Source organism: Choloepus didactylus, chromosome 7, assembly GCF_015220235.1.
Source record: "Choloepus didactylus isolate mChoDid1 chromosome 7, mChoDid1.pri, whole genome shotgun sequence".
NCBI lineage: Eukaryota > Metazoa > Chordata > Mammalia > Pilosa > Megalonychidae > Choloepus > Choloepus didactylus.
The window spans coordinates 26609803-26633197 of record NC_051313.1 but is presented as its reverse complement, the minus strand read 5'-3'; the positions used below and the strand labels follow the sequence as shown (position 1 = coordinate 26633197).

The window sequence follows — 23395 nt, the reverse complement described above, 5'->3', positions numbered from 1 at the left end:
TTAGTAGCTCTGGCAAACTGATACAAGGCATATGTTCCAGTTTGCTAATGCTGCTGTTTTGCAAAACACCAAAAACGGATTGGCTTTTATAAAGGTGGCTTATTTGGTTACAAATTTACAGTCTTAAGGCCATAAAAGTGTCCACTTTATGGCATCAACAAGTATACCTTCACCAAAGGAAGGCCAATGGCGTCCAGAAAACATCTGTTAGATGCGAAGGCAAGTGGCTGGCATCTGCTGATCCCAGGTTGTCTTCCAGCTCCTCCCTCAGCTCCTGTGCATTCTTCAAAGTGCCCCTCTTGGGACATTTTGTCCTCTCCTAGCTTCTTCGGAGCAAAGTCTGCTTTCAATGGCCATCTTCAAAATGTCTCTCTAAGTTGCAGCTCTGAGCTCTCTCTATTTGGGAGCTCTTTTTATAGGACTCCAGTGAACTAATCAAGGACCATGCACCCTCCTGCTTTGCTGCTGTAATCATCTTCTCTAGGCACTGCTCCAAGTCAGATGAGCCACCTGGACTTTTTATTTACTGTATTAGTCAGGGTTTTCTAGGGAAACAGAGCCAACAGGAGATATCCATAAATATGAGATTTTATAAAAGTGTTTCATGCAACTATGGGGATGCATAAGTCCAAATTCCATAGGACAGGATGCATGAGTCCAAATTTCGTAAGTAGAGCAGAATGCACAAGTCCAAATTCTGTAAGGCAGGCAGCAAGGTGGCAACTCTGATGAAGGTCTTCAATGAACTCCCAGGAGAGGCCGGTTGGCTGCAGAAGAAGTGAAAGTTCTCTCTATTCTCTCTTAAAAGTCTTCAACTGATTGGATTAAATCCAACTGATTGAATTTTCTCATTGTGGAAGACATGCCCTTCCTTTATGTAATCAGCCACAGATGCAATAAGACTGATGACTTAATAAATCTGCCTTCTGGTTTATTAACCAGCCACAAATGTCCTTGCAGTAATGGTTAGACCAGTACTTGCTTGACCAGACACCTGTACACCATCACCTGGCCAAGTTGACACATGAACCTAACCATCACATTTACATAACTGTGAAATAATAAATAAGTGTTGCTTTATGTCACTACCTTTGTGGTGAATTGTTATGCAGCAATAGAAAACAAATACTATGTTGAGAAAAGTAAATAGCTTTTGCAAAGATTGTCCTCTTTTAAAGTGACATCAGAAATCATCTTGTATGGGAATGCTGACCATATTAACTGAGTAACAGATACATTTCCTTTGATATCAGTCTGTGGAAATCATTTGTTAGAGAAGCTAGAAGTGAAAATGAATAATAATGACTTACTTTTCAAATCAAAAATTTAAATATAAAACTAAGAATTCAAAAGGAATGAACAGAGTCAGTGAAGTAAAGGAGGGACTTTGGCTTTTAGAACTTTCAAATAATTAATCAATTTAACACATGTTTATTGAGCACCTACCAGGTACTGTAAACACAGACCCAACTTAGTGGCTGTCCTCCAGAACCTCAAAAGACCAATGAACAATATTCCTAATGTTAACAGCCAGCATTTATTGGGTATAACTATGTGCCCGGAATTGTGCTAAGATTTTTATCTGTATTATCCTATTTAATAATTTAAATAGATAAGTCCATGATAAGACTTGATAGAAAAATATATTAGGCAACACTGAAAGCACAAAAGAAACTAGCAATCATGGCTCATTAGGGAGACTGGGAAGGCTTGAGCTGTTCAATTAAACAGTGACTAATTGCTCACAAGACAGATAAGGTAAAGTTGAGCATTGGAGGCAGGCAAAATAATGTGTACTAAGTCTTTAGAGATGAAAATTGCAAGGTTTATTTAACTGTAAGAATAGATCCTTTTCCCTTTGCTACCTACTTCTAGTTCTTGCATTCAAAGAGAATGACCTACCTTGGAAAGAACTGTTAACAATAAGAAAATAAGTTATTTTAAAAACCACACTTAAAACTGCTTCATCAATTTTATCTGATCCCATCCACCTATTTTCCCCACTGGGATAATGGGATGCAGAGTGCTCATTATTTACTCAAGGTCCCATAACTAGAAAGATGCCAATTGAGGGTCAGGGCTCAAGTCAGGGATCTTTCCACCAAACCCAAATTATTTTTGTAGATTTCACGCAATGATGCTTTGAAAACAAGAAAACAAAAAAGGGTGGGGGGTTGTCTTTAAAAGATTTGGAATATTATTTTTAAAGGGTGAATCTTTTAAGAAAAGTGTTTAGAATTAGTTGTGCTATTTTATATATCTAATGCAATGTATATAACTAAATGAATCAGCCCTCATTCACTCAAAAAAAAAAAAAAAAAAAGAAGCATAGGAAGAAGAAGTAAAACAGATGAGAAAGACATCTACAAACAGTGCTGATCTCAGTGTTTGGAATCCAAGCTGTTTGGTTGGAAACACCCTAACCATACACAGGTCCTCTACTCAGCCAGAGGGTCTTAGCATCCTGAGGCTGTGCAAAGACAGACATGCATCTTCCTCACACAATCTTAGAAATTAAATTCACCTCACAACAGGAACATCATACCTAGGAACACCACAGAAGCAGATGGACTCTTCTTAAGCCTGATACAGAGCAGAAAACTTGCATACCAATTTTTAGATATGAGTCTCTGACAATTATTATGATCTTGTCTCTGATTTCTTTCTCTTCACACCCACACACAGACACATACATGCCTTCCCATCATACTAATCCACACCTCATAGTGATAATCTATAGTCTTCAACAAATGTGTCTTCCAACTTTTCCTTTTGATTTTCATACAATTTTTTAAGCATTTCATTTCCTAAAACATTGGCAATCAAAAATAGCCTTGAACCATTCCAGACTCCCTAGTACCTTCCCCTATAACAATTTCAGTCCCAGACCCAAGGCAGAGGGGAATGCCAACAAGTTATCTTCATAAGATTAAGGATTCTCACCCACAAAAGCTTTTTAACTAAGTGAAAAAAAGATATTGCTTATTTAAACAAGACTTTTAGGCTTGGAGGAAATTTACTTCTTCATTCAGATGATTCTTAGATTTAGGAAAAGAGAAAGAAGGACAATGAAATAACTCAATGCCAACAAATTTGTGGTCAACATGCTTTTTAATACTTAAATAGATACAACTATTAAGGAAATTGATTCCACTCATTGTGTGCAATTGTATTAATGTTCAAAATATTTGTAGCCCCTCTTTATAGCATCCCTACCTAAGGGAGGGTTGTATGTTCCCATCATATTTGAATCAGGTATGACCAGTGGACCTCTTTTGGCCAATGAAATATAGGCAGAAGAACTATGTCCCCCTTTCAAAGCAGAATATTTAGGAGCCATCACACTGTCTCCCATGAACCATTTCTCTCAGCCATCCCACTATTCCCCAACAAACATTTCCCTCTGGAATGTTACACACAGATGCAGCTCCATCAACCTCTTGCCTGGTGATGGGAAAAGAAGGGATGCAATGTGTGAGCAAGACATAAACCTGTGTTTGAAAGCCACTGAAATGTTAAATTTGTTACCAAAGCCTAAATTAAGCTATCTTAATATAGGAGACAGTCAACTGATTAACTAAAGCAAAAATAATACTAAATAATGAAACATTAAAAATACACTCCCTGGGTTAAAGCTAAGGATGCCCACTATCAACTGTGCTATATAATATTGTATTGGAGGTCCTAGCTAACTGCATAAGAGAATAAGAAGATAGACAGATAATAGTTGATGATGATGATGATAGATAGATAGAAAGATAGATAGATAGATAGATAGATATCTATTCATATATATGTATGATATATATATAAGAGAGAATTAAACAAAACTGCCATTGTCCCTAGAGAACTGTCAGTCACACAATTACAATTAATAGGAGACTTGAGCAAAATTGCTAAATGCCTGGTCAACATAAAAATCAATGTAGGACAGTCGATTTGTTCAAACACCACAATTGCATGGAACTTTGAATAGGAAGTGAGATACAGTAGGTTAGTATAGGCTGGAGTGAAATAGTGACACATCCCAGAGTAATTTGGGCAGATAATAAAAAATCTATTTACAGCCTCCGCCTCCCCAGCCCCGAGGATCTGGGGGAAGGTGCGGATGTGTTGGACATCCTCACCTGGACTGGCGTTGATGTTGTCACAAACATTGGGACTGGTGGTTTGATGTGCTGAGCCCTCGAGCATGGGACTTGCCCTTATGAAGCTCATTACCACAAAGGAGAGTCTAAACTTGCAGGTAATGGTGCCTAAGAGTCTCCCCCTGAGTACCTCTTTGTTGCTCAGATGTGGCCCTCTCTCTCTCTAACTGAGCCATCTCGACAGATGAACTCGCTGCCCTCCCCCCCTACGTGGGACCCGACTCCCAGGGATGTAAATCTCCCTGGCAATGCAGAGTATGACTCCCGGGGATGAATGTGGACCCGGCATCGTGGGACTGAGAGTATCTTCTTGACCAAAAGGGGGATGCAAAATGAGACGAAATAGTTTCAGTGGCTGAGAGATTTCAAATGGAGTCGAGAGGTCACTCTGGTGGACATTCTTATGCACTATATAGATAACACATCTTACGTTTTAATGTATTGGAATAGCTAGAAGTAAACACCTGAAACTACCAAACTCCAACCCAGCAGTCTGGACTCCTGAAGACAATTATATAATAATGTAGATTACAAGGGGTGACAGTGTGATTGTGAAGACCTTGTGGATCACACCCCCTTTATCTAGTGTATGGATGAGTAGAAAAATGGGGATAAAAACTAAAGGACAAATGGGGTGGGATGGGGGATGATTTGGGTGTTCTTTTTTCACTTTTATTTTTTATTCTTGTTCTGGTTCTTTCTGATGTAAGGAAAATGTTCAGAGATGGATTGTGGTGATGAACGCATAACTATGTTATCATACTGTGGACAGTGGATTGTATACCATGGATGATTGTATGGTGTGTGAATGTATTTCAATAAAACTGAATTTAATTAAAAAAGAAAAATCAATGTAGGAAATCAATTGTATTCTCAAACACCAACAATAGTTAGAAAACCTAATTTTTTCAAAAGCTTCTATTTACAATAGCAATAATAGGGTAGTATAAATCTAACAAAAGAGGTCATAAAGAGAAAATAAAATATTGAAAAAGACTGAAGATCTAAAAAACAGAAAACTACACCCCCAACTTAATCTACTAACTCATTCAATTACATTCAAAATTGCAAAAGATCCATTCATTGAAGTTAGCAGAAATGATTCTCAAATGTGTAAGAATGAACAAAGACCCAAGAATAATAAATATAATATTGAAGAAAAACAATGAGTCAAGAAAAGTAAATATAATACTGATGAAAAATAATAATGTATGGAGACTTGCCCTACTGATATCTTGGCTCACTATACAGTAAAAACAGTTAAGATACTGTAGTATTGGCATGGGGACTTAAGGGGGAAAAAAGCAAAATAGATAAGGAAATAAAGCCCAGAACAGACTTATCCACATACGAGGACTTGGGGCATGATGAAGATGAGGTTGCTATTTATAGGAAAATATCTTTAGATCTTCAGGCTATAAAGAATAAATAAAGGAAAATATTGGTAAAATTGTTACATTAAAATTTAAAACTAATGTACATCAAAATACTTTACAAAATATATAGAGAGAGATTGGGAGAGAGAGAGAGAAGGGAGAGAGAGAAGGAGGGAGGGAGGGAAAGAGGCAGGCCACAGACTGGAAAAGGATGTTTGCACTGCATCGAACCATCAGAAAATTCATACCCAAAGTACATAATCATATATAATCAATAAGAAAAAGTACTCCAGCCCAATAAAAAATGAGAATAGAAAGAGTAAATTCCAAGAAAAGGGGAACAGAATGGCCAATTAGCATCTGAAACTATGAAAAAACATAAGCAGTGAAATACAAAGTCAAATAAAATACAATTTCACATCTCTCAAATGGGCAAAAGTTTGAAAGCTTTAAAATACCAAGTATTGATGAGAATACACAGCAATGAGAGCTTTCATATATGGTTGGGAAGATAAGATGGTGCAATCACTCTGTAGAACAACTGGATCGTATCTGGTAAGGTAGTGAAGATGTGCATTTCCTGTGACCCAGCAATGCCTCTCCTAAGTATGTACCCAAGAAACCACACAGACCACCATGAGACATGCAAAAGAGGGGTCACTGTGGCATTGTTCCTATCCATGTGTGTCCTCATCTATAACAAGGGGATAAGATTAATAGTCATCTCACAAGGTTGTTTTAAGGAAAAAAGGAGTTAGGACATGTAAACCCTTAGAACAGTACCTTAAAACAGTGCAAATTTTAACAAATGTTAGGTGTTGTTAGTAAATCCCTATTTCTAACCCTTACATTATTTTACAATAATCCCTTACATTATTTTGATTCCTAGTACCTATTGCACCAAATTCAAAACTTGAGGTCTTTTTCCTTTGCAGGTTTTCTTCTCTCCACACTGCTGACCCAATTTAATGGACTGTTCCCTAGGTCCAGACAATTCTGTTTGCCATGCAGCAACTCCGCAGCCAGTCCTGCTGGGATCTGGGTAGGACTTGTTCATCTTTTTAGGTCATGTTTATCCTAACCCTTCTCTCCACAGGTGAGCTGGGCAATCATCCCATCCTACGCTGTCTCCAGAGAGGTCTTCCAAAGTTCTTAAAAGGGTTTTGATCTGTCCTATCAACAAATGCTAAATCATGCCAATAGGCATTTCAGTTTTACCCTTTACAGGATTTTAATTCTAAGGTTCTACTCTAAATAAACGTCAAACGGAAGAAAAATGTAAGAAAAGGAGGCAGAAAGAAGGGAGGGAGGGGGAAAAGTTGAAAGAACAGATTCCAAAGATTTTTCAAAGGAGGAAGAACTGCACATAATTAACATCCTACCGAAATGCTTTGACAGCCTTATCAAAAATTTCAACATAAGTAAATTTAGCCTTCAACCCTCACCTAGAGCTCTTTTATGATCTCCTTTCCCTCTTTGAGTATAGCTATTTCCATTCCTTGAGAATCATGCCCTTTGAAATTCTTAATCCTATAAACAAATCAATATGAAGAATTAATGGGTAACTAACCTAACAATGTATCATACTCTCCAGTTAACACTGACATTTTAAAATGCCCGCCTAAATACAGATACAATTCATTTACACAGCTTCTCTAAAATTCCATTCCTCTAATGTCAAAACATTAGTCACTATGGACACTCAGTGTAGGAGAAATTCTGGGAGAGCAAACTTCTAGGAATCAAGTATCTGACTCACTTACAAGTAAGGTTGGCTCAACAAGTATCCTCCATTCCACTCACTACCTGTTTGTTTTATGATCATTGGGGAAAATGGCTTAATTTTAGCATAAAGGATGCTCTTCTTATGAATGACTAATTCATTTATTTAATATCTACAATGTTTCAGGCAAATACTATCCCATTTAGTTACAAATCTTCAATGATTTCTGCTTAACAGTATTTAACATTACCTTTCCCCATTCTCACAACTAAGACTTGCTCTTGTCCCTTCTCTTAATCATTCCTTCTCCTCATAAAACACACCAATCAAGATAGGAGGATAGGGTCTATCTCATGAGGGAAGGGGCTGGCAAAAGCTAGGCTGATAATAGTGGTCTGGGAAACAATCTAGGATTCAGTGAAGTCATGATACAGCCATCCTGAATGAACCAAACCTCCCATCATAGAGATACTCTTTCTGGAGCTCTTCTTGCTAAAATACTGGAGGATTTTACATTCTCCTTCTAATGAGAGAGGCCGCTCACTGAAAGAATCTATGTACCTGTTTTTGTGATGTGTCTATAGGGATGATTCTGTGACACAGGTTCTGTAATCTCAAGCATAACACCATCAAAATATGGCCATGAATAAGTTAAGACTGAAAATTGTCTTATTCAAATTGACAAAAGGATAAAAGCCACATATAAAATTAATAAAAGGCTGTTTATTCATAGTTTACTCTAGTAAGGGAGTCAGCTATCACCAGTTTAATTCTGGTAGTGACTGGAAGGGGTTTGAAAGGAGAGAGAGTTTTATAGAGTGAAAGGAGGAAGTCTTAAGAGAGTCCAATTGGCAAATGTTCCATCAAAGTTCTATTAGGGTGGATAATTACATGGAAATTTGAAGAGGAAGTGAGACCTGGTTTGCACAGGTTAGTGTGAAATAGCAACACATCCCAAAGTAATTTGGGCAGAGAATAAAAACATATATGCTGGGCCCCCCTGAGGAGCTGGGGGAAAATGCAGAAGTGTTGGGCTTCCTCACCTGGATTGTTGCTGATGTTCTCACAGACACTGAGGACTGATGGCTTGGTGTGACGAGCCCTCTGTTTTGGGGCTTGCCCTTATGAAGCTCGTTACTGCAAAGGAGACGCTAAACCTGCTTATAAGTGTGCCTAAGAGTCTCCCTGAGTACCTCTTTGTTGCTCAGATGTGGCCCTCTCTCTAGCTAAGCTAACTTGGCAGGTGAACTCACTGCCCTCCCCCCTACGTGGGACCTGACTCCCAGGGGTATAAAGCTGCCTGGCAACACAGAATATGACTCCTGGGTATGAATCTGGACCCAGAATCATGGGATTGAGAACACTGAGACCAAAAGGGGGATGTGAAATGAAAGGAAATAGTTTCAGTGGCTGAGAGGTTTCAAATGGAGTCGAGAGGTCACTCTGATGGACATTCTTATGCACTATATAGAGAACACCTCTTAGGCTTTAATGTATTGGAATAGCTAGAAGTAAATACCTGAAACTATCAAACTCCAACCCAGCAGCCTTGACTCTCGAAGGCGATTGTATAAGAATGCAGCTTACAAGGGTGACAGTGTGATTGTGAAAACCTTGTGGATCACACTCTCTTTATCCAGTGTATGGATGGATGAGTATAAAAACGGGGACAAAAACTAAATGAAAAATCGGGTGGGATGGGGAGGACGATTTGGATGTTCTTTTTTACTTTTATATATGATGGTACTATGAACAGTTGATCGTACACCACAGATGACTGTAAGGTGTGTGAATATATCTCAATAAAACTGAATTTAGTCTTAAAAAAGTTCTATTAGGGTGGGATTTTTCAAAAGGAATGTAGAAGGGGCTTTCTGATTGGCATCTGGTTGTCTTTAATTTAAGATATGTACCAGGAAATAGTGAACTTTCCAAGCTCTTATATGGGTTTTTGTATTTCAGCTAAAAGAATTTCTCATCCTTGGCCTTTGAATCCAAGATCTGAATAAGCAATTCATCAAAATAAATTATTTTTCCAGTACATTTATCTTTAAGGATTTTCATTCCCCTTTATTGCCTTAACATACACTCCATCTTACATATGCTTTCACAAAAATATTGGTTTTCCCCATTGTTTAGGAACTCATTATTGGAGCACTTTGAAGACATTTTGTATATGCAGTGACATTAATAAAAGTGCAATAAAATAATAGCTGTTGACTTAATTATTTTGTGAAGTCATAAGGCCACTAAAAAAATGTTATGAAAAAATAGACATGTCATCATTTTCAGTCCAAATGAATGGAATTTGAAAATAATAAATAAAAATAATTAATAATAATATTAATCCTATACTCTAGTTCCCTCTTTAGACATTGATCTGATAGCCTCCATTCATTAACAAGTGTTTTAGATTGCCAGAGCCGCTATAACAAAATACCACAAACTGGTTGGCTTAAACGACAGGAATTTATTGGCTCACAGTTTGGAGGCCAGATGTCCAAAATCAAGGTATTTACAAGCCATGTCTTCTCTGAAGTCTGCAGTGTTCTAATAGCTGCCTGCTAGCAATCAGTCTCTGCTCCATCACATGGTGATCTCTTTCTGTTTCCTTTTGTGACTTGCCCTTCTGTGTCCAAATTTCCTTTCCTTTTAAGGACTACAGACATACCACATTGAGGCCATCCTGATTCAGTGTGGCCTCATATTAACAGGATCTTCCAAGATCCTTTGATGAATCAGCTCACATCCACAGTATTGGGTGTTAGGATTTGAACATGTCTTGGCAGGGTATATAAGTCAACCTGCCACAGCAAGTCCTTAATTTTTTGTTCCTTTTACTCCTTGAAGACAAAGTCCCTGGGTATTTTCTTTTCTCTTTTTTGTATGTCAACAAAGGACAAGAGAAATTTTTTTTTTAATCTGCTCTTGTTGAAATGATCTTCCAGTAATTTTTTTCTAATTGATATAACTTCCAACTTTGGGGTGACCAGTAATCCTCCCTGCACTTTACTAGGAAAACCGTGGCAATTTTTCTTTCCTTTGTCTAGTTGCATCAAATGCTCTAATTATCTCATTCTGCATCTTTGTCAGCCATGCCTTCTTCCTTCTGCCCTTCAGCTACGTCTCTTCCCACTACCATTCTAAACCTTTTAACTTTATGCAGCTGTAAATGCTAAATTGTTCCTGTCTCTCATAATAAATCTATTCCTCCTAGACTCCTCAATTATACCCAGACTCCTACTTATTTCCCAGTTGGATTGCACAAAAGTAATAAAGTTGCTCCAGATTTGCTTGTTAATTTTAACAAAGACACCCGCTTAGTGAGTGAGTTTCTACCCCAGACAAGGCCCTTTGCTAAGTACTTTCCATATATCTACTCATCCAATCCTCCCAATAACTCTATGAAGTAGGACTTTTTCATCCCCATTTTACTGAAAAGGACACTAAAATTCAGTGAGTGTAGGAACTTACATTAATCCCACAATTAGTAACTGGGGAGCCAGTACTGGTCAATCTAACTCCAAAGTCTCTTTCCTTCCTTAAACACTAAGTGACCCCTGAGGACCGTTTGCACCAGAATCACCTGGTACAGACTCCTGAGTCCAGCCCTGATCTTCTGAATTAGTATCTCCAAGGAAAAGGACCAGAAACATACATTTTTAATAAGCCCCTCCAAAAGATACTTAGGTACATTAAAGTTTGAGAATCACTGAACTGCAGGGCCCACACTTTTTTAAATATTACTCTCTGTGTCTCCATCACCAAGCACAGTACCTGGTAGATAGAAGGTAATTGATGATAAATGCTTAATAATCAAAATGAACTAAGTCTACCATAATAAAAGTGTGTTGCTACTGCTAAAGTGCCTTCCACTCTCTAGGAAAAAACATTCTATAAAAATACTAGGAGGGGAGGCGGGGCAAGATGGCAGACTGGTGAGCTGTATGTTTTAGTTACTCCTCCAGGAAAGTAGGTAGAAAGCCAGGAACTGCGTGGACTGGACACCACAGACCAATCTGACTTTCGGCATACTTCATACAACACTCATGAAAACGTGGAACTGCTGAGATCAGCGAAATCTGTAAATTTTTGTGGCCAGGGGACCCGCGCCCCTCCCTGCCAGGCTCAGTCCCGGGGGAGGAGGGGCTGTCAGCTCCGGGAAGGAGAAGGGAGAACTGCAGTGGCAGCTCTTATCGGAAACTCATTCTACTGATTCAAACTCCAACCATAGATAGACTGAGACCAGACACCAGAGAATCTGAGAGCAGCCAGCCCAGCAGAGAGGAGACAGGCATAGAAAAAAAACAGCACAAAAAACTCCAAAATAAAAGCGGAGGATTTTTGGAGTTCTGGTGAACATAGAAAGGGGAAGGGCCCTGAGGCGCATATGCAAATCCCGAAGAAAAGCTGATCTCTCTGCCCTCTGGACCTTTCCTTAATGGCCCTGGTTGCTTTGTCTCTTAGCATTTCAATAACCCATTAGATCTCTGAGGAGGGCCCATTTTTTTTTGTTTTGTTTTGTTTTGTTTTGTTTTGTTTTTTAATCCTTTTTTCTTTTTCTAAAACAATTACTCTAAGAAGCCCAATACAGAAAGCTTCAAAGACTTGCTATTTGGGCAGGTCAAGTCAAGAGCAGAAACAGGAGAGCTCTGAGACAAAACACAATAATCCAGTGGCTGAGAAAATTCACTAAACACCACAACTTCCCAAGAAAAGGGGGGTGTCCGCTCACAGCCATCATCCTGGTGGACAGGAAACACTCCTGCCCATCGCCAGCCCCATAGCCCAGAACTGCCCCAGACAACCCAGTGTGACGGAAGTGCTTCAAATAACAGGCACACACCACAAAACTGGGCGTGGACATTAGCCTTCCCTGCAACCTCAGCTGATTGTCCCAGAGTTGGGAAGGTAGAGCAGTGTGAATTAACAAAGCCCCATTCAGCCATCATTTCAGCAGACTGGGAGCCTCCCTACACAGCCCAGCAGCCCAGAACTGCCCTGGGGGGACGGCACTCACCTGTGACATAGCACAGTCATCCCTCAACAGAGGACCCGGGGTGCATGGCCTGGAAGAGGGGCCCACTTGCAAGTCTCAGGAGCCATACGCCAATACCAAGGACTTGTGGGTCAGTGGCAGAGACAAACTGTGGCAGGACTGAACTGAAGGATTAGACTATTGCAGCAGCTTTAAAACTCTAGGATCACCAGGGAGATTTGATTGTTAGAGCCAACCCCCCCTTCCTGACTGCCCAGAAACACGCCCCATATACAGGGCAGGCAACACCAACTACACACGCAAGCTTGGTACACCAATTGGACCCCACAGGACTCACTCCCCCACTCACCAAAAACGCTAAGCAGGGGAGAACTGGCTTGTGGAGAACAGGTGGCTCGTGGACGCCACCTGCTGGTTAGTTAGAGAAAGTGTACTCCACGAAGCTGTAGATCTGATAAATTAGAGATAAGGACTTCAATTGGTCTACAAATCCTAAAAGAACCCTATCAAGTTCAGCAAATGCCACGAGGCCAAAAACAACAGAAAATTATAAAGCATATGAAAAAACTAGACGATATGGATAACCCAAGCCCAAGCACCCAAATCAAAAGACCAGAAGAGACACAGCACCTAGAGCAGCTACTCAAAGAACTAAAGATGAACAATGAGACCATAGTACGGGAGATAAAGGAAATCAAGAAGACCCTAGAAAAGCATAAAGAAGACATTGCAAGACTAAATAAAAAAATGGATGATCTTATGGAAATTAAAGAAACTGTTGACCATATTAAAAAGATTCTGGACACTCATAGTACAAGACTAGAGGAAGTTGAACAACGAATCAGTGACCTCGAAGATGACAGAATGGAAAATGAAAGCATAGAAGAAAGAATGGGGAAAAAAATTGAAAAAATCGAAATGGACCTCAGGGATATGATAGATAATATGAAACATCCAAATATAAGACTCATTGGTGTCCCAGAAGGGGAAGAAAAGGGTAAAGGTCTAGGAAGAGTATTCAAAGAAATTGTTGGGGAAAACTTCCCAAATCTTCTAAACAACATAAATACACAAATCATAAATGCTCAGCGAACTCCAAATAGAATAAATCCAAATAAACCCACTCCGAGACATATACTGATCACACTATCAAACACAGAAGAGAAGGAGCAAGTTCTGAAAGCAGCAAGAGAAAAGCAATTCACCACATACAAAGGAAACAGCATAAGACTAAGTAGTGACTACTCAGCAGCCACCATGGAGGCGAGAAGGCAGTGGCACGATATATTTAAAATTCTGAGAGAGAAAAATTTCCAGCCAAGAATACTTTATCCAGCAAAGCTCTCCTTCAAATTTGAGGGAGAGCTTAAATTTTTCACAGACAAACAAATGCTGAGAGAATTTGCTAACAAGAGACCTGCCCTACTGGAGATACTCAAGAGAGCCCTACAGACAGAGAAACAAAGAAAGGACAGAGAGACTTGGAGAAAGGTTCAGTACTAAAGAGATTCGGTATGGGTACAATAAAGGATATTAATAGACAGAGGGGAAAAATATGACAAACAAAAACCAAAGGATAAGATGGCTGATTCAAGAAATGCCTTCACGGTTATAACGTTGAATGTAAATGGATTAAACTCCCCAATTAAAAGATATAGATTCGCAGAATGGATCAAAAAAAATGAACCATCAATATGTTGCATACAAGAGACTCATCTTAGACACAGGGACACAAAGAAACTCAAAGTGAAAGGATGGAAAAAAATATTTCATGCAAGCTACAGCCAAAAGAAAGCAGGTGTAGCAATATTAATCTCAGATAAAATAGACTTCAAATGCAGGGATGTTTTGAGAGACAAAGAAGGCCACTATGTACTAATAAAAGGGGCAATTCAACAAGAAGAAATAACAATCGTAAATGTCTATGCACCCAATCAAGGTGCCACAACATACATGAGAGAAACACTGGCAAAACTAAAGGAAGCAATTGATGTTTCCACAATAATTGTGGGAGACTTCAACACATCACTCTCTCCTATAGATAGATCAACCAGACAGAAGACCAATAAGGAAACTGAAAACCTAAACAATCTGATAAATGAATTAGATTTAACAGACATATACAGGACATTACATCCCAAATCACCAGGATACACATACTTTTCTAGTGCTCATGGAACTTTCTCCAGAATAGATCATATGCTGGGACATAAAACAAGCCTCAATAAATTTAAAAAGATTGAAATTATTCAAAGCACATTCTCTGACCACAATGGAATACAATTAGAAGTCAATAACCATCAGAGACTTAGAAAATTCACAAATACCTGGAGGTTAAACAACACACTCCTAAACAATCAGTGGGTTAAAGAAGAAATAGCAAGAGAAATTGCTAAATATATAGAGACGAATGAAAATGAGAACACAACATACCAAAACCTATGGGATGCAGCAAAAGCAGTGCTAAGGGGGAAATTTATAGCACTAAACGCATATATTAAAAAGGAAGAAAGAGCCAAAATCAAAGAACTAATGGATCAACTGAAGAAGCTAGAAAATGAACAGCAAACCAATCCTAAACCAAGTACAAGAAAAGAAATAACAAGGATTAAAGCAGAAATAAATGACATAGAGAACAAAAAAACAATAGAGAGGATAAATATCACCAAAAGTTGGTTCTTTGAGAAGATCAACAAGATTGACAAGCCCCTAGCTAGACTGACAAAATCAAAAAGAGAGAAGACCCATATAAACAAAATAATGAATGAAAAAGGTGACATAACTGCAGATCCTGAAGAAATTAAAAAAATTATAAGAGGATACTATGAACAACTGTATGGCAACAAACTGGATAATGTAGAGGAAATGGACAATTTCCTGGAAACATATGAACAACCTAGACTGACCAGAGAAGAAACAGAAGACCTCAACCGACCCATCACAAGCAAAGAGATCCAATCAGTCATCAAAAATCTTCCCACAAATAAATGCCCAGGGCCAGATGGCTTCACAGGGGAATTCTACCAAACTTTCCAGAAAGAACTGACACCAATCTTACTCAAACTCTTTCAAAACATTGAAGAAAATGGAATACTACCTAACTCATTTTATGAAGCTAACATCAATCTAATACCAAAACCAGGCAAAGATGTTACAAAAAAGGAAAACTACCGGCCAATCTCCCTAATGAATATAGATGCAAAAATCCTCAACAAAATACTTGCAAATCGAATCCAAAGACACATTAAAAAAATCATACACCATGACCAAGTGGGGTTTATTCCAGGCATGCAAGGATGGTTCAACATAAGAAAATCAATGTACTACAACACATTAACAAGTCAAAAGGGAAAAATCAATTGATCATCTCAATAGATGCTGAAAAAGCATTTGACAAAATCCAACATCCCTTTTTGATAAAAACACTTCAAAAGGTAGGAATTGAAGGAAACTTCCTCAACATCATAAAGAGCATATATGAAAAACCCACAGCCAGCATAGTACTCAATGGAGAGAGACTGAAAGCCTTCCCTCTAAGATCAGGAACAAGACAAGGATGCCCGCTATCACCACTGTTATTCAACATTGTGCTGGAAGTGCTAGCCAGGGCAATCTGGCAAGACAAAGAAATAAAAGGCATCCAAATTGGAAAAGAAGAAGTAAAACTGTCATTGTTTGCAGATGATATGATCTCATATCTAGAAAACCCTGAGAAATCGACGATATAGCTACTAGAGCTAATAAACAAATTTAGCAAAGTAGCAGGATACAAGGTTAATGCACATAAGTCAGTAATGTTTCTATATGCTAGAAATGAACAAACTGAAGAGACACTCAAGAAAAAGATACCATTTTCAATAGCAACTAAAAAACTCAAGTACCTAGGAATAAACTTAACCAAAGATGTAAAAGACCTATACAAAGAAAACTACATAACTCTACTAAAAGTAATAGAAGGGGACCTTAAAAGATGGAAAAATATTCCATGTTCATGGATAGGAAGACTAAATGTCATTAAGATGTCAATTCTACCCAAACTCCTCTACAGATTCAATGCAATCCCAATCAAAATTCCAACAACCTACTTTGCAGACTTGGAAAAGCTAGTTATCAAATTTATTTGGAAAGGGAAGATGCCTCGAATTGCTAAAGACACTCTAAAAAAGAAAAACGAAGTGGGAGGACTTACACTCCCTGACTTTGAAGCTTATTATAAAGCCACAGTTGCCAAAACAGCATGGTACTGGCACAAAGATAAACATATAGATCAATGGAATCGAATTGAGAATTCGGAGATAGACCCTCAGATCTATGGCCGACTGATCTTTGATAAGGCCCCCAAAGTCACTGAACTGAGTCATAATGGTCTTTTCAACAAATGGGGCTGGGAGAGTTGGATATCCATTGTCGGGAGCCAAATCGCCACATCCTAAACCTGATGGCAAAGCCTCAGGTTCAACAGAAAACATTACTGTGGATGTGCCGCACAGCGGCGGGCGTGGCCCCTCGACGGATCCTGGCAAAGCCTACCACCGATGGACTATTGCAATGCTGATTCTTTTAATCTTTGTGCTTCTGCTTTCTCTTTTTCTTTACTAATGTAATAATTTGGGATATACTCTGGATAATAATCAAAGATATGACAAAGTGTTGGGCACCTTCCGATGATTTTACCTTTCGATGAACCCCCTCCTCCACCTATGAGAAAGCAGCCACCCCGTTTAGCCACCTGAAGCCCCCTTGCCCCTTTCCAGACATCCTCCTTTACACAAGTTCCCCCTTTTACATCCAAAAATATTTCACTGAGAAAGCGATTAGAAGGCCAAAGCAGAAGCAATGTAAACCACGTAATTCATCACCCGGTTCCTTGACAGGCCCCGTTGTTTGCCGAGGTTAGAACTGAATCAGGGTCAACATGCTCCACTAGTGCCTAATGGCTGATCTCGGGCAGCCAGAGCATACAAGAAATTCTTTGGGCACCCACCCCACGGGCTTATGGTACGAGAGTAGTTCCTCGTATGAGCCCACAGCTAATTTACTTTAGGTACAAAAACAAGCCCTTCTAAATAATTAAAATAGCCAAAACAGAGATCATTACTGAGAACAAGGAAGAATATTATGAGGAACTTGGAAGGTCTGCACCGGAATAGAGTTGTCTTAACATAGGGATGAAAACACACACTGCTCGGTCCCCCCGCCCTGTTCGGACCCCAATGTCCCCTGGAATTGAGTAACAATGGTTTTGTGATTTATATGCTGTGCTTGCCAGCTCTCACCCGCGTGATCCAGGTGCAGAGCTTATGTAACTTTGAGCTATAAAAGAAAATCACTTTTTCATTAAAATTGTCGGAGCCCTGAGCTTCGTCCCAGACACTTTGCGTGTCTGTCTCCTTCCTTGCTGCGCCGACGCCGACCCCCACTTTAGGACCCTGTCATGTTTGCTGAGGCAGGACCTCGGCAATCCATATCCAAAAGAATGAAAGAGGACCCCTACCTCACCCCCTACACAAAAATTAACTCAAAATGGACCAAAGATCTCAATATAAAAGAAAGTACCATAAAACTCCTAGAAGATAATGTAGGAAAACATCTTCAAGACCTTGTATTAGGCGGCCACTTCCTAGACTTTACACCCAAAGCACAAGCAACAAAAGAGAAAATAGATAAATGGGAACTCCTCAAGCTTAGAAGTTTCTGCACCTCAAAGGAATTTCTCAAAAAGGTAAAGAGGCAGCCAACTCAATGGGAAAAAATTTTTGGAAACCATGTATCTGACAAAAGACTGATATCTTGCATATATAAAGAAATCCTACAACTCAATGACAATGGTACAGTTGGCCCAATTATAAAATGGGCAAAAGATATGAAAAGACAGTTCTCTGAAGAGGAAATACAAATGGCCAAGAAACACATGAAAAAATGTTCAGCTTCACTAGCTATTAGAAAGATGCAAATTAAGACCACAATGAGATACCATCTAACACCGGTTAGAATGGCTGCCATTAAACAAACAGGAAACTACAAATGCTGGAGGGGATGTGGAGAAATTGGAACTCTTATTCACTGTTGGTGGGACTGTATAATGGTTCAGCCACTCTGGAAGTCAGTCTGGCAGTTCCTTAGAAAACTAGATATAGAGTTACCATTCGACCCAGCGATTGCACTTCTCGGTATATACCCGGAAGATCGGAAAGCAATGACACGAACAGATATCTGCACGCCAATGTTCATAGCAGCATTATTCACAATTGCCAAAAGATGGAAACAACCCAAATGTCCTTCAACAGATGAGTGGATAAATAAAATGTGGTATATACACACGATGGAATACTACGCGGCAGTAAGAAGGAACGATCTCGTGAAACATATGACAACATGGATGAACCTTGAAGACATAATGCTAAGCAAAATAAGCCAGGCACAAAAAGAGAAATATTATATGCTACCACTAATGTGAACTTTGAAAAATATAAAACAAATGGCTTATAATGTAGAATGTAGGGGAACTAGCAATAGAGAGCAATTAAGGAAGGGGGAACAATAATCCAAGAAGAACAGATAAGCCATTTAACGTTCTGGGGATGCCCAGGAATGACTATGGTCTGTTAATTTCTGATGGATATAGTAGGAGCAAGTTCACAGAAATGTTGCTATATTAGGTAACTTTCTTGGGGTAAAGTAGGAACATGTTGGAAGTTAAGCAGTTATCTTAGGTTAGTTGTCTTTTTCTTACTCCCTTGTTATGGTCTCTTTAAAATGTTCTTTTATTGTATGTTTGTTTTCTTTTTAACTTTTTTTTCATACAGTTGATTTAAAAAAGAAGGGAAAGTTAAAAAAAAAAAAAAAAAAAAACAAGGAAAAAAAAAGATGCAGTGCCCCCTTGAGGAGCCTGTGGAGAATGCAGGGGTATTCGCCTACCCCACCTCCATGGCTGCTAACATGACCACAGACATAGGGGACTGGTGGTTTGATGGGTTGAGCCCTCTACCACAGGTTTTACCCTTGGGAAGACGGTTGCTGCAAAGGAGAGACTAGGCCTCCCTATGGTTGTGCCTAAGAGCCTCCTCCCGAATGCCTCTTTGTTGCTCAGATGTGGCCCTGTCTCTCTAGCTAAGCCAACTTGAAAGGTGAAATCACTGCCCTCCCCACTACGTGGGATCAGACACCCAGGGGAGTGAATCTCCCAGGCAACGTGGAATATGACTCCCGGGGAGGAATGTAGACCTGGCATCGTGGGACGGAGAACATCTTCTTGACCAAAATGGGGATGTGAAAGGAAATTAAATAAGCTTCAGTGGCAGAGAGAATCCAAAAGGAGCCGAGAGGTCACTCTGGTGGGTACTCTTACGCACACTTTAGACAACCCTTTTTAGGTTCTAAAGAATTGGGGTAGCTGGTGGTGGATACCTGAAACTATCAAACTACAACCCAGAACCCATGAATCTCGAAGACAGTTGTATAATAATGTAGCTTATGAGGGGTGACAAGGGGATTGGGAAAGCCATAAGGACCACACTCCACTTTGTCTAGTTTATGGATGTATGAGTAGAAAAATAGGGGAAGGAAACAAACAGACAAAGGTACCCAGTGTTCTTTTTTACTTCAATTGCTCTTTTTCACTCTAATTATTATTCTTGTTATTCTTGTGTGTGTGCTAATGAAGGTGTCAGGGATTGATTTGGGTGTTGAATGTACAACTATGTAATGGTACTGTGAACAATCGAAAGTACGATTTGTTTTGTATGACTGCGTGGTATATGAATATATCTCAATAAAATGAAGATTAAAAAAAAAAATACTAGGAGACACTGGTATTTTACATTGAGGGGTACTCCTAAGCCTGGCATTGTGCCAACTTGGTCAGAGCCACCCTCATTTGACACAAACCACCCTAAGGCCATTGCACAATGGCCTCTGTTACTGGAAGAGACTTGTAGTTGTCTGGAAGGTTAATATTGGAATGTCTTGAGACTGTTTGTGATTAAAAAAATGATGTAAGCCTCAGTTCAGAATGTAGATTTTCTAATAAAACCTCTTGTCCAACTTTTCCTGCTCTAGTTAATAATGATTGCTTAAAACTAACTTCCAGCATCTTGTGGAAGTAGTGACCACCTCTTCTGAAATCTAATAATATGATTGTTAAGAAGGTTTACTGTGAGTCATTATTGGAAGCAACCATCTACTAGAGACATAATCAATTACGTGCATAAATAAAATCACAGTTAGCCACAACAGCCTTTGTCTTAAACTAATGGGGAACTGATGGCTATAAAAGGAAAAATTAAAATAATACTTCTTTCTTATTGGGAGGAAGAACATGAGGGAATTTATTTCTGTGGCACCAAGAGAGCTATGCAGCTGATTCTCTGTAACCTTTCGTCTTATGGGAAATAGAAGTACTAAGGCAATTGCCAAGATAATGGAAAAATCCTTTTTAATAATTAGGAATGCTAGAAGAATCCAACCTAATGAGCACTCAAAATTTCAGCTTTGTTTATACCTTCAGTATCTTGCCAGCTAGGTTTTGCAAGGGATGGGAAATTAACGTATATAGTCATTCTACTGCCTTGCTCTAGGTTCAGGACAAAGGCAGGAAATAGAGAGAGATAAAGGAGGCTGTATATTCAGGATGATGACTTCTGGGTAGGAAGCGGCCTGGGCATATACAGGAATTACTCGGTAACAACTTGGAGTTTCTGGTCCTCAAGTTAAGACCCTACCCTACATTAAGTGGTCCCACCCTACAAAAGAATTTCAGCCTTTAGGTGTTTTCCTGCCAGTTGAACTTCCACTCCTCCTTGCTTGTGCATGCAGGAACAGCAAAACATTGAGCCCTCTTTCTCATTACTTCTATTTCACAAGCATAATGTGTAAGAGAGTACAATACAATAATCATTTATACCAGTTTCATTCCAAAATTCAGTTCTGCTTGGAATCGAAATCATCTTACTTTTCATCTCACCTCTGATTGACTACAATAATCGTGTAACTTACTAAACTACTCTGAGTTTATACTGCACTAAAGGTTTAGCTTATCTTGGTGCCTATCTGAAACCCTCTTAATCAGTGAAGACTGTTACATTCTCTTAAATTTTCATTATAGTCTCAAACGCACAGAACTCTCTCAAGATCTGTATGGATTTTTCCCATTGTCCCTCCCTTCCTAGCTGGGTCACGAGCCATACATGGTTCTGTGAGCTCTTTTCTGCCATTACTTCCTCACAGAGGGCTAAGTCTGCAGGTATCTCTCTCTCCTACTTCCCTGGGCAGGTGATGGTTTCCCTTTCCTGTGCAATAGCCACTGGCAGCTGCTCTGCTGATTCCTTTCCTTGTTTTCATTTTTAATAGCCAATAATCCTCTGTCACTAAGAGCTACTAAGGTGACTTGTCCAGAGGGTTATTAGTTTATTCCCTTGGATGAAACTGAATAAAGATGCATCTACACACTGAGGGGGAAGTGGTGAAGAAGTGCTCCAAGCAAACAATTCCAAGACTGAGGGCCTGTCATTCGGCAAAGTCTGTCTCAAATGCAAGTTTTCAAGGCAAGGCAAATCAGACATAAGTGATCTAGCTGATACATGCTATAAAAATTCAGTTAAAATGGTGTACTGCTGGGACATGAATGAATACAGTGGGCAAAAGAACAGGAAAATCTCCAAACAGATTCAGCTACAGTAGAGGAGGCAGCATAAATCATAGATTAAAAAATATGGTTGAGATACTTGAATTTTGGAAAACATACAGTTTAGAACCTCAGTATGTACCAAAATACACTTCACATGGATTAAAGAGTTACATGTATTTTTAAAAAATTGAATACTTACTAATCTCTAGACGAGAAAGTGTTCTAAAACAAGAGTAACATAAAAAAATCATGAACAGCCAACATAAGGGCTCCGGGTCCATCATCTAGCTCCGCCGGATTCTTACCAGCAATTTGTGTGGGCGCGGGTGGGGGCGGGGTTGGGGGCATGGGGGTGCAGCGTTAGCCTTGCCTGCAAAGGAAAGCAGCGATTGCTGAATTGCAGATAGCTCCCGGATCCCAGATATTAAGGCTAAAATACACCTTGGTTGTAACAATAAAGAAAAATGTTGCAGCCTTAAGACGTGAAACTTACACAGCGGATTTTATTTAAAAGCAGGTTGAAGAGTTCAACATAGAAAAGAGACATTTAGCCAACATAGTGGGAGAAATTCCAGAAACTTTTACCCAAGAGGATGTTGATAGAGCTATTGCTTACCTTTTTCCAAGTGGTTTGTTTGAGAAGCGAGCCAGAACAATAATGAAGCATCCTGAACACATTTCTCCAAAACAAAGCAATCCAGCGGGGAGAAGACGCCCGTCCATTTCATTTTCTCTTTCATACTGGCAAACAATCATATTCATTAATGCATGAAGCATATGGAAAGCTCCTAAATATAGAAAAACCGAAATCATTTGCAGCCAAAGGACTATTTTCAGAAAAAAAATATAACTAAAGACCTGATTGGCAGCAGATGGCTGATTAAGGAGAAACTAGAAGAAATGTTAGTGGAAAAACTGTCCGATCAAGATTATATGAAGTTCATTCAGCTGCTGGAAAGGTTATGGACATTGCAATGTGGTGTTGCTGAAGAAGTATTCATGCAGAAGTTTCACAGAAGAGCAACTAATCAATCAAAAAAACATGTGATTGAACCTTTGCAGTTTGACGAGCAAGGAATAGCCTTCAAAACAAGCGAAGGTGGAGGAAAGAGTGCAAAGGCAGAAGTAGTTGTTGATGAACGTGGCAATGAAAAAATAAAAGTAAATAGAATTATTTGCTTTACTTTCCAGTGACACAGGACAGAGAACAGTTGATGTTCCCTTTTCACTTCCTTGACGGGCTCGGAAACATGATGTAAGTCGCTCAGTCTTGAGGGGCAGGAGATCGGTACAGGCTGGAGCCCTTCGCTTGGTGACTGTAAAAACCTTATGCAGTTTCGTCACCAAGGAAGAGTTCAAGTGGATGAGACAAGCTGGACTACTTACTACTAATCCACGTATCAGAGAACAGAAGACAGGCCAAGAGGGAGCCTGCAGAAAGTTTACCTGGAAGAAGCGCTGAGGGTTTCTTCACAGGAAAGGAGAGGAAAAACTGTATATATGTGCTTGGCATGTGGCAGACAT

General features: G+C 39.4%; 1 pseudogene; it reads left to right on the top strand.

The window, feature by feature from the left end:
* Positions 1-16684: 16684 nt before the first annotated feature.
* Positions 16685-23333, top strand: LOC119540504 (annotated as a pseudogene).
* Positions 23334-23395: the final 62 nt, after the last annotated feature.